Here is a 14,006-nt window from a genome sequence, read left to right on the forward strand (position 1 = left end):
ATCTCAGATACAAGTTAATCTTTTACGAGCTTTAAACCTGCATGTGACTCGTCATGGGACCGAGTCTAACCAAAACGTCCAGTCTGTGGAGTTTCTGAGCAATCATAGCCTTAGTTACTAATTTTAAACTGATTTAAATAAAAAGTGTTTCTTTTCTTTCCCCAGTGCCATGACTTCAGGTAAGAGACTCATTTTGATGTTTTTTTTTTCTCTTCTATGTTGTTTATTAGAGCTGCAGAACATACAGGTATGTTATATGGATTTTTCTCTAATTATTAAAGAATTCTAATCTACAGAAATATTACAATATCTCAGACATTTTAATATTATTTCAAGGATTATCATCACTTTAATTCATTTAAGTGCAGGATTAAAAAACTTAATAACAATAATGTTAGTTAAAAGGTGAAATCAGCCTTTTATTCCAATGTAAGAAACAGAAACCCTAAAAATAAAAAGTTTTAAGTTTATTGTCATATGCACAGTAAATAGAATGTAGAATGTGAACACAGTAAATGTCCCCCTAATGAATGGCACTAAAAACGTAGGAAATAAGCATAAAAATAGAATATATCAACATAGAAATAAGGCAGAATATAAAATATGCTAAAGTATGAAATGAATATCAAAAATATAAATATAAAAAAGACAATCGGAATAAACCTGCATCATGCGAACATCTAATCTGAATCTGACCCACTCTGATTGATCTGATGAGAGAGGGGTATAAACCTTTAATAGGTAAATATTATCCAGGTAAACACTGATCATTCCTCCCTAGTTGGAATAATTATACTGGATCTGCACACGGTTGCCCTGCTTTAGGGGTTGTGACGAGTTTAGCTTCCGTCCCTGATCCGACCGAGGAAGGAGCTCTGATTGGCTCACATTTAACACGCAGTAGAGCTTCTAACCAATCACAGAGGAGACTGAATCTATAACCAATCATAACACAGAAGGTGGGAATTATTGGAACAAATGTGAAGCCTGACCTTACTTTAAAGCTGGAGAAAACACATCTTCTTCTTCTTCTGTTAGATTTCTGGCAGATTAAACACATCAGCAAGCAGAACCACTTTACAGACGTTATATTCAGATTTAATACTTTGAGTGTGTAAACACACAAGTTACCAGATCAGCATCCATGTAAACAGTTACACTGAACACATCGGACTGTTTTTAAAGAATCTGATTGATCATATTGAAGAAATATTGTTTGTGTAAACATAGTTGATTTAATATTAGAATTCATGGGGTTAAAAGTGACATGTTTGGGAATTAATTGAAATTTTATTTGTATAGCGCTTTTTACAATGAACATCAAAGCCTTTGATTGGCCTATCGGCTGCTCCTGGCAAGGGGTCAGCACAGCAGACCATCTGGTCTACACACAAGCTTGGCACAGGTTTTACGCCAAATGCCCTTGTCTGTGCAACCCTTTAATTTTATCCAGGCTTGGGACCAGCACTGCATCAAGTGGCTGGGGTTTGGGTGGAAATCGAAACCACTGAGCCACAAATATTTTATTAAAATGTTAATAAAAATACTAATCAGTTTCAATTGAATTTAAACTTGATTAATATTTAGATCACATTTCATAAATATCCTTCCCTTATCCACAGCTCTAGATCTGAGATGGGTTTGGATGTTTCTTCTCTCTTTCAGTTTCCAAACTTCTTCTGGTGAGTCTGATTTTTATTTCCTATGTAAAGTTCTCATTAGGATTATTATTTTATTCAACTACCTAAAATCTCTCCTCCAGGATATTTTTCACTGAAGGTTGAGTCTCCAGTCTCAGGTCTCCTCGGTTCCTCTGTGTCTCTGCCCTGTGCTGTAACCAATAATGTGGATGTTCGACCCCTGGAAGTGCGCTGGTACCGTCCCAATATGTATGACACCCCGGCTCTGTTCTACAAGAACACACAGATCCAGAAGAGTCCTGTAGATGTTCAGTACCAGGGCAGAGTGTTCCTGTTAGGAGATCTGGAGAAAGGAGACGTCTCTGTGAAACTGGAGAACCTGACACTAACAGATAGAGGAGACTATGTGTGTCATGTAAAAAGTGATAACTGGTATGAGAAGGCCACAGTGACCCTCAGACTGAGAGGTAACACTTCAGAGAGAAATTTCTTCCAAATCTTCCAAACCTTTTTGTTGAAGTGTTATCAACATTTTCTATCACACAGTATTGGGATCCACTCCTGTTCTCTCCATACGTGAAGCAGGAGAAGGGAAGGTGAATGTTAGCTGTCAGTCACATGGTTGGGTTCCTGAGCCGTCAATCACCTGGACACATAAAGATGGGAGAGATCTGAAACATCTCAGTAACGACAAGTTCACCAACAGTAAGATCTACTCATCTACACTTACATTAAAGATCCTAAAAACAGAAATAACAAAGCACTTTTTATTATCCTCAGACTCTGTAGGGACTGTAGATGTGAGCTCGTGGCTGATTGTGTCTCCCTCTGAGTCTGAGTGGATCTCCTGCTCTGTGGGTTTGTCTGATCAGGAGAGAAAAGAAAGCAGAATAAAACCACATGGTTGTACAAGTGATTCAGGTGATTTACAAGAGACGCATATAAAATCAAACACCACTGATATAATATTGACATTTAAATGCACCCATAGCATCATGTAGCTGCAATATAATGAACAAGTAGAACAGATACTAGTATGTATGTGTGTACTTGGGGTTTTAATCATGAAAAAAGTTTCCCAACACACCAAGGAACATTTCAAAGTTCATCACGATATAGGCGTGCTGTGAGTCTGAGAATTCAGACATAGCATGTCAGGATACATTGCTGTTAGGTTAGATGTGTACACCTACAGGTCAGGTACCTGACATGCCATGATAGGCACGTTACACACCAGATAATTAAAACTAGCAGGCCAATGGGTCCAGAAACTCTTGTAACAATTAATGTTTATACTGCCATACTGTGGGGGAATTATCCTGACAACAAGTCCGAGAAGTTGCACGCCAGTTGGTTAAAGACCTTACACATCAAATTGTCAGGTGACTTTCACAGGGATGGGACAATTAAAAGGTTAGTAGGTCAGAAAACCAACATGCTAGCAAGTAGATCAGGCAAAACAGAAGGTCTGCAATAAGAGGTTGTGAAAATAACAATCCAGATAACAGGTCAGAATTAACAGGGTCTTCAATAATAGAACTTATAATCGAATAACAGAACACTGATGTTACAGTACTATGGACCTTCTGGAGATACACTCAACAAAAATATAAACGCAACACATTTTTTCTGCTCTGATTTTTCATGAGATGGACTTAAAGATCTAAAATTTATTCCAGATACACAATATTACCATTTCTCTCAAACATTGTTCACAAATCAGTCTAGACCACAGACCAGGTGTAACCACACCAGCCCAGGACCTCCACATCCAGCAGGTTCACCTCCAAGATCGTCTGAGACCAGCCACTCAGACAGCTGCTGAAACAATTGGTTTGCATAACCAAACAATTTCTGCACAAACTGTCAGAAACCGTCTCAGGGAAGCTCAACTGCATGCTCGTCGTCCTCATCGGGGTCTTGACCTGACTCCAGCTCGTCGCCGTAACAGACTTGAGTTGGCAAAAGCTCACATTCGATGGCGTCTGGCACGTTGGAGAGGTGTTCTCTTCACGGATGAATCTCGGTTTACATTATTCAGGGCAGATGGCAGACAGCGTGTGTGGCGTCGTGTGGGTGAGCGCTTTGCTGATGTCAATGTTGTGGATCGAGTGGCCCATGGTGGTGGTGGGGTTATGGTATGGGCACGCATCAGGGCATCTGTTATGGACGAAGAACACAGGTACATTTTATTGATGGCATTTTGAATGCACAGAGATACCGTGATGAGATCCTGAGGCCCATTGTTGTGCCATACATCCATGAACATCACCTCATGTTCAGCAGGATAATGCACGGCCCCATGTTGCAAGGATCTGTACACAGTTCTTGGAAGCTGAAATTGTCCCAGTTCTTGCATGGCCAGCATACTCACCGGACATGTCACCCGTTGAGCTTGTTTGGGATGTGCTTGACCGGCGTATACGACAGCGTGTACCAGTTCCCACTAATATCCAACAACTTCGCACAGCCATCGAAGAGGAGTGGACCAACATTCCACAGGCCACAATTGACAATCTGATAAACTCTATGTGAAGAAGATGTGTTGCACTGCATGATGCAAATGGTGGTCACACCAGATACTGACCGGTTCTGAGTCCCCAGACCCCCAATAAAGCAAAAAACTGCACATTCCAGGGTGGCCTTTTATTGTGGGCAGTATAAGGTACACCTGTGCACTACTCATGATGTCAGATCAGCATCTTGATGTGGCACACCTGTGAGGTGGGATGGATTATCTCAGCAAAGCAGAAGTGCTCACTATCACACATTTAGACTGATTTGTGAACAATGTTTGAGAGAAATGGTAATATTGTGTATCTGGAATGAATCTTAGATCTTTAAGCACTAGAAGTCCCAGACTTTTTTAACCCTCCTTTAGCCAAGAGACTGCTAACTTGGCTAGTTTTTTTTAGCATCAATTCATGTGTAAATTAGGTCATTACCTGAGCAATCTGCAGGGGAGTGGGGAGTGTGTGTGTGTGTGGGGTGGGGGGGGGGGTGCGTGAATGGTTGCTGGTGGCCTGTTTGTTTGTGTGGGGGAGTGAGGGAGGGGTGCTAAAAGCAGAGAACTCCCTTTTGTGCTGAGGTGGATAAAATCTCACTGCACATCGCCTACAACCTCAGTGCCCTCAAGAATTCTGTGGTGACAAACCTCCTCTCCAAGAAAAGAAAATGCAGCGAAGACTCACCATTCGGCAGGCCTTGGAAATGATCCTGAGTAAAGTAAGCCCTTGTGACTCGGATGGAGAAGACATAGAACTTCAGCCGGATTCGGACTCAGAGCTGTCTGATCAGTCTTCAGGTTAAGTTTCATTTCATATTATTTCCTATTTCATTTCAAACAAGTAAGTGGATATAGTAAGTAAGATATTTCAGACATTATTCCGATACAGAGGAGGAGATACTGGAATTATAATTAGTATCTATGCATGGTCAAATCCATCAATCTTCTTACATCCATGAACACTATGGACAATTACACGCTCACCTTCCTTCATATATACACTACATGTCGTACGTTACATCCTGGACCATTGCACAAAGACACTTTAATAACTTTGCACACCTACCTTCACAACTACACTACATTTTACAGTTTTACGTTTACATCCTGGACCAGTGCACAAAGTCACTTTAATAACCTCTGCACTAAGACACTTTGTTCCATGCATATTTGCACACACCGTAAAGTATATTTCAATTTGCACAGTATATTTCTATTTTGTACATCCTATTTCTATTTTTATTTTTAGTTCTATTTTTTCATAGCACATTTCTATTTTTATTTTTAGTTCAATTTTTCCTAGTTTAATTTAATTTTGTAATTTAATTTCTATCGTATTTCTTTTATTCATATTTATTTCTTATTTGTAAAATTTAACTCTCTTTTAGGGTCAATGGCAGTCGTATAATGCATTTCACTACATTTCGTACTGTGTATGTTTGTGTATGTGACAAATAAAATTTGAATTTGAATTTGCATTTGTGATTTCGTTTGACTTTCCCATTGCTCACAATTTGAATTTGTTCACACTGCAGATGAGGAGACTGCTTCTCAACCTAAAAAGAGAGCTAGTTTGGGGACTGACCTGACAGAGACAGCGAACGATGGCACAGTGTGGCGTGAAGAACAGGTGGGGACGCGTCTCCCTTTCACCCCAATAGAATCGTACGCCACAGATGGAGAGCCAATGGCTAAGGCCAGGAACAGTATCTCGAGTCGCCTTCAGAGCTTCCTGTGTTTCATCACTCTTGACATGCTTCATAGCATTCGAGAATGGACTATTCAACATGCACAGCAAATGGAGCATGTTCATTGGTTCATGGACCTCCCTGAACTAATGGCATTTATTGCAATTGTCATCTTGTGGGGGCTTACCAAGGTTCCATCACTACGTGACTGCTAGTCAGCAAACCTGGGAAACCCACAGATCGTTGGAACTATGCCACGAAACCGCTTCAAAGACATCATGCGACACCACCATCCTCGGCACAGTCAACAAGATTCGCCGGGACATTCCTCAATCTGCTAGACACACAAATCGCAATGAATTCACCACTCTGGTATGTTGCAGGTCTTTTGTGGTTCTATGTTTATGTGTTTCTAATTTTTAGAATCAACACCTCCAAGTGTGTCATTGTGTGTAAAAGTGCTATGAAAATAACAATAACTTATTTCTTAGGTGTTTTCAACCACTGCTGCCACGCTGACGGCGTATGCGCCCAAACAGAAGAAGACCGTCTATATTCTTAGCAGCATGCACAGCGTGGTTCAGACTGATAATACCACCAAAAGGAAGCCAAACACTGTCACCCTTTACAACACCACAAAGTGTGGCGTGGATGTGACCAGACGGTGCGGGAGTACACTGTCCGCACAGGAACACCGCGCTGGCCAGTTGCCGTGTTCTATAACATGATTGACATGGCAGCAATGAATGCACATGTGCTGTATCAAGCATGCACCGGGACACAGGAAAGAGGGGTGGACTTCCTGGTGGAGCTTTCAAGAGCGTTGGCTAACTCTCTTATGGCTGGGAAGAAGGCAAGAAAAGAACAGTTGCTTCGGACACAACCCTCCGCACCTAGCCCTGGAAAAAGAGCCATGTGTCAGGTCAAACACAAATGCAAGAACAATCACGCCACTGTGCGATGTGTTCACTGCTACAGATACACATGTGGTAAATGCAGACGGGAGATACCATGGCAGTGCCAGGATTGTGAGTGATTGCTGAAATGTACTCACTCACTTTTTATTATTATTTGTAAATATGTACAAATGGTTGGTTTGTTTTTTTATTTTATTTTGTACTGTTTTTATCAATAAATCTCAGCAACAAAGGAAAAAAACCCATGTGTGTTGATTTCTCCCTAAGATGGCAAAGTGAAACACAAGTTTCCCTGAAGTGGCTCAGCATGGCCCCGCCTTGATTACATAAAAAAAGCATCGGTTCACAGGCGATTAAGGATATTAGCTAAAAGCCTTCCAGCCCATCGGCTGTCCTGTGGGTTTTATAGGTAGAAAAGCCAAATGGCTGCTCTCTGGGACTTCTAGTGCTAGAAGCATTGCTTCAGTATAGCGGGAAAAAAAGGAAATGATAAACTGAAAAGAATAGTGAAAAGAGAAAAGATAAAATTTACAGACAATAGAGAAGAATTACCCCTGTCTCGAGGGGACAGGACTTCTTGGTTGTGTTTATGTTGGATGTTTGTCTTTTGTTTCGTTAGTGATTTTGTGTTCACACACACACAGCCTCCCCTCTGACGCCTCTGTATAAAAACACCCGGCGCCACACGGCATCCTTCCACATGTTGGAAATTCAACATGTACAGTATATTGTAGGGTTTGGGGCATGTCTGCATCTTTGGGAATGGTCAGAGATGGAATCATGTTAAACACCAAAGCTGAACATACTCAGACTGAACATTTTTTTGCAGAATCATGGATTGTATCCTTCACTGTGACTCTCATCCTTCTGCTCCTGTGCATCATCGGATCTGCAGTGTGTTTGGTTCAACAAAGAAAAGGTAAGACACTAAATATGTGCTACGATAAAACAATATTTTATATAATTATATTTTATATATTTTATGTTATGGAACATAAAAGAGGACAGTGAGTTAAGGCTGAAAGGCTCTAAGTTACTGATCAGAAGGTCAGCAGTTCAAGCCCCACCTCTGCCAGGTTGCCGTTGTTGGAACTTTGAGTGAGGCACTTAATATAAATAACACACTTACACTAGATTTTCATCTGATAATCCTATGCAATGTCAACATTCCATCCATTCTACAACATCTTGAGTATTTATGGACCATTGTGTAAAACCTTCCCCAGCACATCCCAAAGATTCTCAATGGGGTGTGGTGGGAATGTGGTGGCCAATCCACTGGACCACTCACAATTTATTTACAATTTCACAAAAAAAGAGGAAAAAAATCAATTGATGAAAAACCTCGTCATACAGTACATTCAAGTTGTCAGTTGACCACGTTTTTTTGGGCACATTGCTGAACTTAGACTTGACTAACAGAATCAACCCCAGATCATAACACTGCACCCACAGGCTTGTATGGTAAGGCACTAGGCATGATGGAGCATCGCTTCATCTTCCTCTCTTCTTACCCTAATGTGTCCATCACACTGGAACAGGATAAATCTGGACTCACCAGATCACATGATCTATTTCCATTGCTCCACAGTTATTTTCCATTGAGCCTCACTGATAAGTGTTCTTCTTAAGGCCACACAGCTGTTTAGTTCCATCTCTTAAGTTCTCTTTCATTATGTGTTGAAATGCTCTTACTTTACCTTACTGTTTTTTCTCTTTTTTGCACCAAATATTTAAGTGATCTCCCATAACGTTCATTCAGAAAGTTTTTCCGACCACATTCCTTCCTTGAAGTTGGGAGTTCAGCACGATCCATCCAGATCTTATGCATTGTGCTTTACAGTTCTTAACCCAGTTGTAGTAGTTTTAGCAAATTACCTAAGTTTTTTTTTTTTTCTTGATTTAGGACAATTTTATGCTTTTTAAACAGATGAACATATTTTCCACACCCAGAATATGTCTTCTGACATGGTTGTGTAAGAAATGAGAAGCTCCTCACTGCATCAATTTGAGTTAAATAAGTTGTTGCAGCTCAACCATATTAATCATTGCAGTAATTATCCAGTGGAATGATCTTAACTATTAGCTTAGTTGTACTTTTTTGGGAAGCAGGCAGTGTATTTTGCTGTCTCATACAGACAGTGGTTTTCTTTATGCTTTAGTTGTGATTGACCTCAGAAGAAGGACAACAGGAGCAACCGGAAACAACAGGATTTCACATGAAACATCAGGAACTCCATCAGAAAAGAAACATCTGGATGAGGACTGTGTGGAAAATGATGATAGGAAGGAAACTTCAGGTGCAGATACAAATCATCACACTGTGGATGGAGGTTGGTCATGTCTTCTTGTCTATACACATCAGATACAAACCTAACTAACAGTTTATTGAAAGTTATTTAAAGTGTGTTTGAGAAATCTTCTCTCTGTTCTCTCTTTGTTTAAGCAGATGTCAAGCTGCAGTTGGCATCAGGAGCAGGTAAATATGATGAAGGACAGATGAACAAATCTCTAACATAGTGAAATGTGTATAATACACTCAGAGAAAATATAAAAGCTTAAATGTTTCGTTTGGGAAAATATGAAGGGTTTTTAGCCCATAAACCCTAATCAGCTAGTAAACATGAAGGAACCGCTGAAGAACCTTTAGGAGTGTAAGTTATATGTAAGTATTTCTTTTGGACTTTTACAACAGAAGATAAACAAATGAAGTGTACAGCAGTGGGGAAAAGACAGACCCCTTTTAAACATAAACATTTAGTGATCATTCATTAGGGTCATGGGGCCTGGAGCCTAACCCCAGAGACGTAGAGCACGAGGCAGAGTACACACTGGACAGGGGGCCAATCCATCACAGCATTTTAACGATAATGTACAGTAATCTTCAGTTATTTTGGTTTATGTTGTCAGGATCTAAAGCACTGAACTCATCTTTTATGGTGAGACTTTATGAACAGAATGACGTTATAAAATTATGTATACTGGACTATTTATTATTTATCCAACAGATTTGGACAGAGTGAAACAATTTAAAGGTAAAACAATCAGATTAATATCGCTATGTTCCTGTGTGTGTGAATGTTAAATATTTAACACAAATTTTATTTATTTCTCCAGTGAACATCAGCTTCGACCCAGAGGAAACTCCAAAGACTCTAACATACAAGGGAAAGGAAATAAAATGCTCTTTTATAAACCCCAACTGGGACATTAACCATACCAATGAGTGTAAAATCTTCACTCTGTGTAAAGAGAGGTTTCAGGCTGGTAAACATTACTGGGAGGTGAAAGTGAGAAAGTCACAGAAACCAGTAAAACTCTCCTGGTTTGTTGGTGTAGCCAATGATAATTCTGAGAGAATGTACAATGTCCCGTTTACACCACAGGATGGGTTCTGGGTTCTCTGTTATGAAGGAGATAAAGGAGTTTATATCAGAGATCAAACAGAAGTGATTTCACTCCCAGACGTTAATAAAGAGCTGACAGCAGTGGGAGTGTTTTTAGACTGTGATACACACACACTGTCATTTTATAATATTAATACACACTCACACATCTACACTTTCACTAATGTGGACGTCAGAACATCACTGCGTCCTCTGATCAGCCCTGGAGTCAGAGACAAACATCCTGTATGGATTATTTAGGAGAATAAAGATTAGATTTTTCACAGTTTATGTGATTTCTCACGGTTGTAAACATACAATTTTTTTTATTATTATATTACTGTATTGCAAAAATACATTTGTGTTTTATCTGTACGGACATGTTGATAAAAACATAAAGTTTACCCTGAACTATTTTTCTAACAGTGCTGTGTTCCTCACCTAAACCTTGCGAATGATTTAATTAAATTGTAAAAATGTATATAAATCCGGTGACATTGCTGTAATCTTTTGTTTTATTTAATTACGTCTAACATCTGTAAAGTGTCTCTAGTCTGTAAAGAGAATATTGGAAAGTCTAACACTTTAATTAACACAAACTGCAGCAGTTCATCAGGATTAATGAGATATATTTGAATAGTTCCACAGCAAAATGAGATACAACCTATTTTATATTTTGACAGTTCTTGGGATGGTTGGGGGAAGAGAAACTACTTTTGGCTTTAATAACAGATTTTACTATGTTAATTTAACAGTTTTAAAGACAAACCAAAATCAAATTTTCGGCCATTGATCCTAAAGAAATATTTCCAGATAAATGGGTCATGTTACTTAACAAACTGATGTAAAGTTTGATGAAAGGGCACAAGTTAAAAATAAAATAATAAATCATAACACTACAACAGCTAAACACTGCTATCTGCTGTTAAATCAACAGTGATAAACAGAACTCAAATGGAAATGTGTTCATTTATATTATATGCACACAAATAGCTTAAATTAAAGATATTTACACTTAAACTATCAATACAATGTAACAGCAACCATAATGTATGTCTTAATATTCTGCTAAATAAGCTCGTTACATAAAACTTCATCTTATTAATAATTACGCACATCTGTTTATTATCAGTGGACTGTGAGCTGTACATGATTCTGTGAATGAGCTGTTACTATGGAAACGATAATGTATTAGAGTAAGCACATAAAAACAAACCTGCGCCACAGTTAAAGCTGCTGTTACACAGAATTAACCAACACCTTCTGACCAATCAGGACACAGAATACACCACCTCTGGGATAAATTATTGTAAAAAAAAACTAACAATGCAACTGATCTAAAAAATCTCAAATTACATTTTATTTTATGAATATTTTAATACACCACATTAAACGTACATTCACATAAACTACCACTTAGAGCTTTATCAGTAATCTCATAGTGTTATCATCTACAGTATGATTGGATCACCGTCTGACCTGTTGGGAACTTTTTCAGAGACCAGGAGACGTTGGGATATCTTTCAAGCAGAAGTTACTCTTTATTGAGAACTCGCCGAGCGTCGCTGTGGTCATCCAAGTCTGACTGAAAACTCAGCTCTGGAGAGTTTATACTTTACAAGAGGGAGGGATACAAAGAGGTGGAGACAATCTAAACAAAGCATAGTCTAGTACAGGAGTCAGCCTGGTAATGGAAGTTTCCCAGCCCTGATCTCATCAGCATAACAGTGGCTTTCAAATGCATAGATGCTAATCTAATCAGCCTGACAGTATCCCCCAAACCTTTACATTCTCATAGAGACAAAGGCATAGCCTGGCCTTGAGATTAGCATTCACATTGACTTTGGGAACCTACCCAGTGGTCAGGAAGTACATAAAGACAAAAGGTTAATGTCTCTGACACCTGGGGTACCAGACTTGATCTTCTTAGAATGTCACCAACTTTACCTTAAAATGTAAAACCCAATGTACAGAACTTGTTCAGTTTATATACTATTATGTTGGAAGCTAGATTTAACATTTTATAAATTTGTAATCCTACAGACCTCATAGAACTCGATCAGGTCACTGAATATTTAGAGCCAACTGTTGTACCATAGATAATATAGCTCTAATTAAAACACATAAATAAAAAAACTTTAAACAGCATGGAAGGAATGCATCCATTAAAAAGCCTATACCTATAATAAAAGCTCTTAGTGCTGGAAGATCAGCATATCCGTCAACTCTTATAGAAAATAACAAAAATAATCCTAGATTTTTATTTAATAGCATTGAAAATTTACCAGAAATACCAGAGATTGGCTCACATTTAACACGCAGTAAAGTTTCTAACCAATAACAAAGGAGACTGAATCTATAACCAATCATAACACAGAAGGTGGGATTTATTGGAACAAATGTGAAGCCTAACTTTAAAGCTGGAGAAAACACATCTTCTTCTTCTTCTTTTTAAATTTCTAGCAGATTAAACACATCAGCAAGCAGAACCACTTTACAGACGGTATATTCAGATTTAATACTTTGAGCGTGTAAACACACAAGTTACCAGATCAGCATTCATGTAAACAGTTACACTGAACACATCGGAATGTTTTTAAAGAATCTGATTGATATGTGAGCACTTATACCTGGTATGGGAAGGTCACAGTGACCCTCAGACTGAGAGATAACACTTCAGAGAGAAATTTCTTCCAAACCTTTTCGTTGAAGTGTTATCAACATTTTCTATTACACAGTATTGGAATCCACTCCTGTTCTCTCCACACGTGAATCAGGAGAAGGGAAGGTGAACGTTAGCATATCATGTAAGGATATGAAATGTAGTTTCATCTCACTTTTGTCCTCAGACTCTGTAGGGACTGTAGATGTGAGCTCGTGGCTGATTGTGTCTCCCTCTGAGTCTGAGTGGATCTCCTGCTCTGTGGGTTTGTCTGATCAGGAGAGAAAAGAAGACAGAATAAAACCACATGCTCGTCCAAGTGATTCAGGTGATATATAAGACGCATATAAAATCAAACACCACTGATATAATATTGACATTTAAATGCACCCATAGCATCATGTAGCTGCAATATAATGAACGGATATTAGTATGTATGTGTTTACTTAGTGTAGTATTTATTTGTTCATCTTCCAAATTTTTTTTAATCATGAAAAAAGTATCCCAACACACCAAGGAACATTTCAAAGTTCACCGCATTTACCTGGAGGTACCATGATGGAGGCGTGCTGGTTCTGATCCAGCAGTTTGAACCTTTATCTGTGTCTGAGAATTCAGACATTGCATGTCAGGATACATTGCTGTCAGGTTATGTCAGATCTGGTACCTGACATGCCATGGAAGGTGATAAAGCACCTTACACACCAGGTTATTAAAACTGTAGGCCAATGGTCTAAGTCAGAGAAGTCAGAGAAGTTGCACACAAACTAGCAGGTCAGGAAACCTGTGGCTGATTAAAGAAATAACGGTCGGGTTAAGGAACTCGCAGGCCAGTTGGTTAAAGGCCTCACACATGAAATTGTAAGGTAACTTGCAGAGGAATGGGTCAGACAATAAAAAGGTTAGTAGGTCAGAAAACAAACATGCCAGTTAGTAGATCAGAGAAACAGAAGGTCTGCAATAAGAGGTTGTAGAAATAACAATCCAGATAACAGGTCAGAGAATTAACAGGGCCTTCAATAATAGAACTTGCACACTGATGGACCTTCTGAAGATAAAGAGTGACATGTACAGAGACTTTATGTTGGTATTTAACATGTATATTGTAGGGTTTGGGGCATGGCTACATCTTTGGGAATAGTCAGAAATGTAATCATGTTAAACACCAAAGCTAAACATACTCTCATCCGTCTGCTCTTGTGCATCA

The 14,006-nt window shown here is 39.0% G+C and overlaps 1 pseudogene; it reads left to right on the forward strand.

Moving 5' to 3' along the window:
* The first annotated feature begins 1,417 nt into the window (after positions 1–1,417).
* On the forward strand, positions 1,418–11,128 carry LOC128508469 (butyrophilin subfamily 3 member A2-like; annotated as a pseudogene).
* The last annotated feature ends 2,878 nt before the right edge of the window (positions 11,129–14,006 follow it).

This window comes from Clarias gariepinus, chromosome 20, assembly GCF_024256425.1.
Source record: "Clarias gariepinus isolate MV-2021 ecotype Netherlands chromosome 20, CGAR_prim_01v2, whole genome shotgun sequence".
NCBI lineage: Eukaryota > Metazoa > Chordata > Actinopteri > Siluriformes > Clariidae > Clarias > Clarias gariepinus.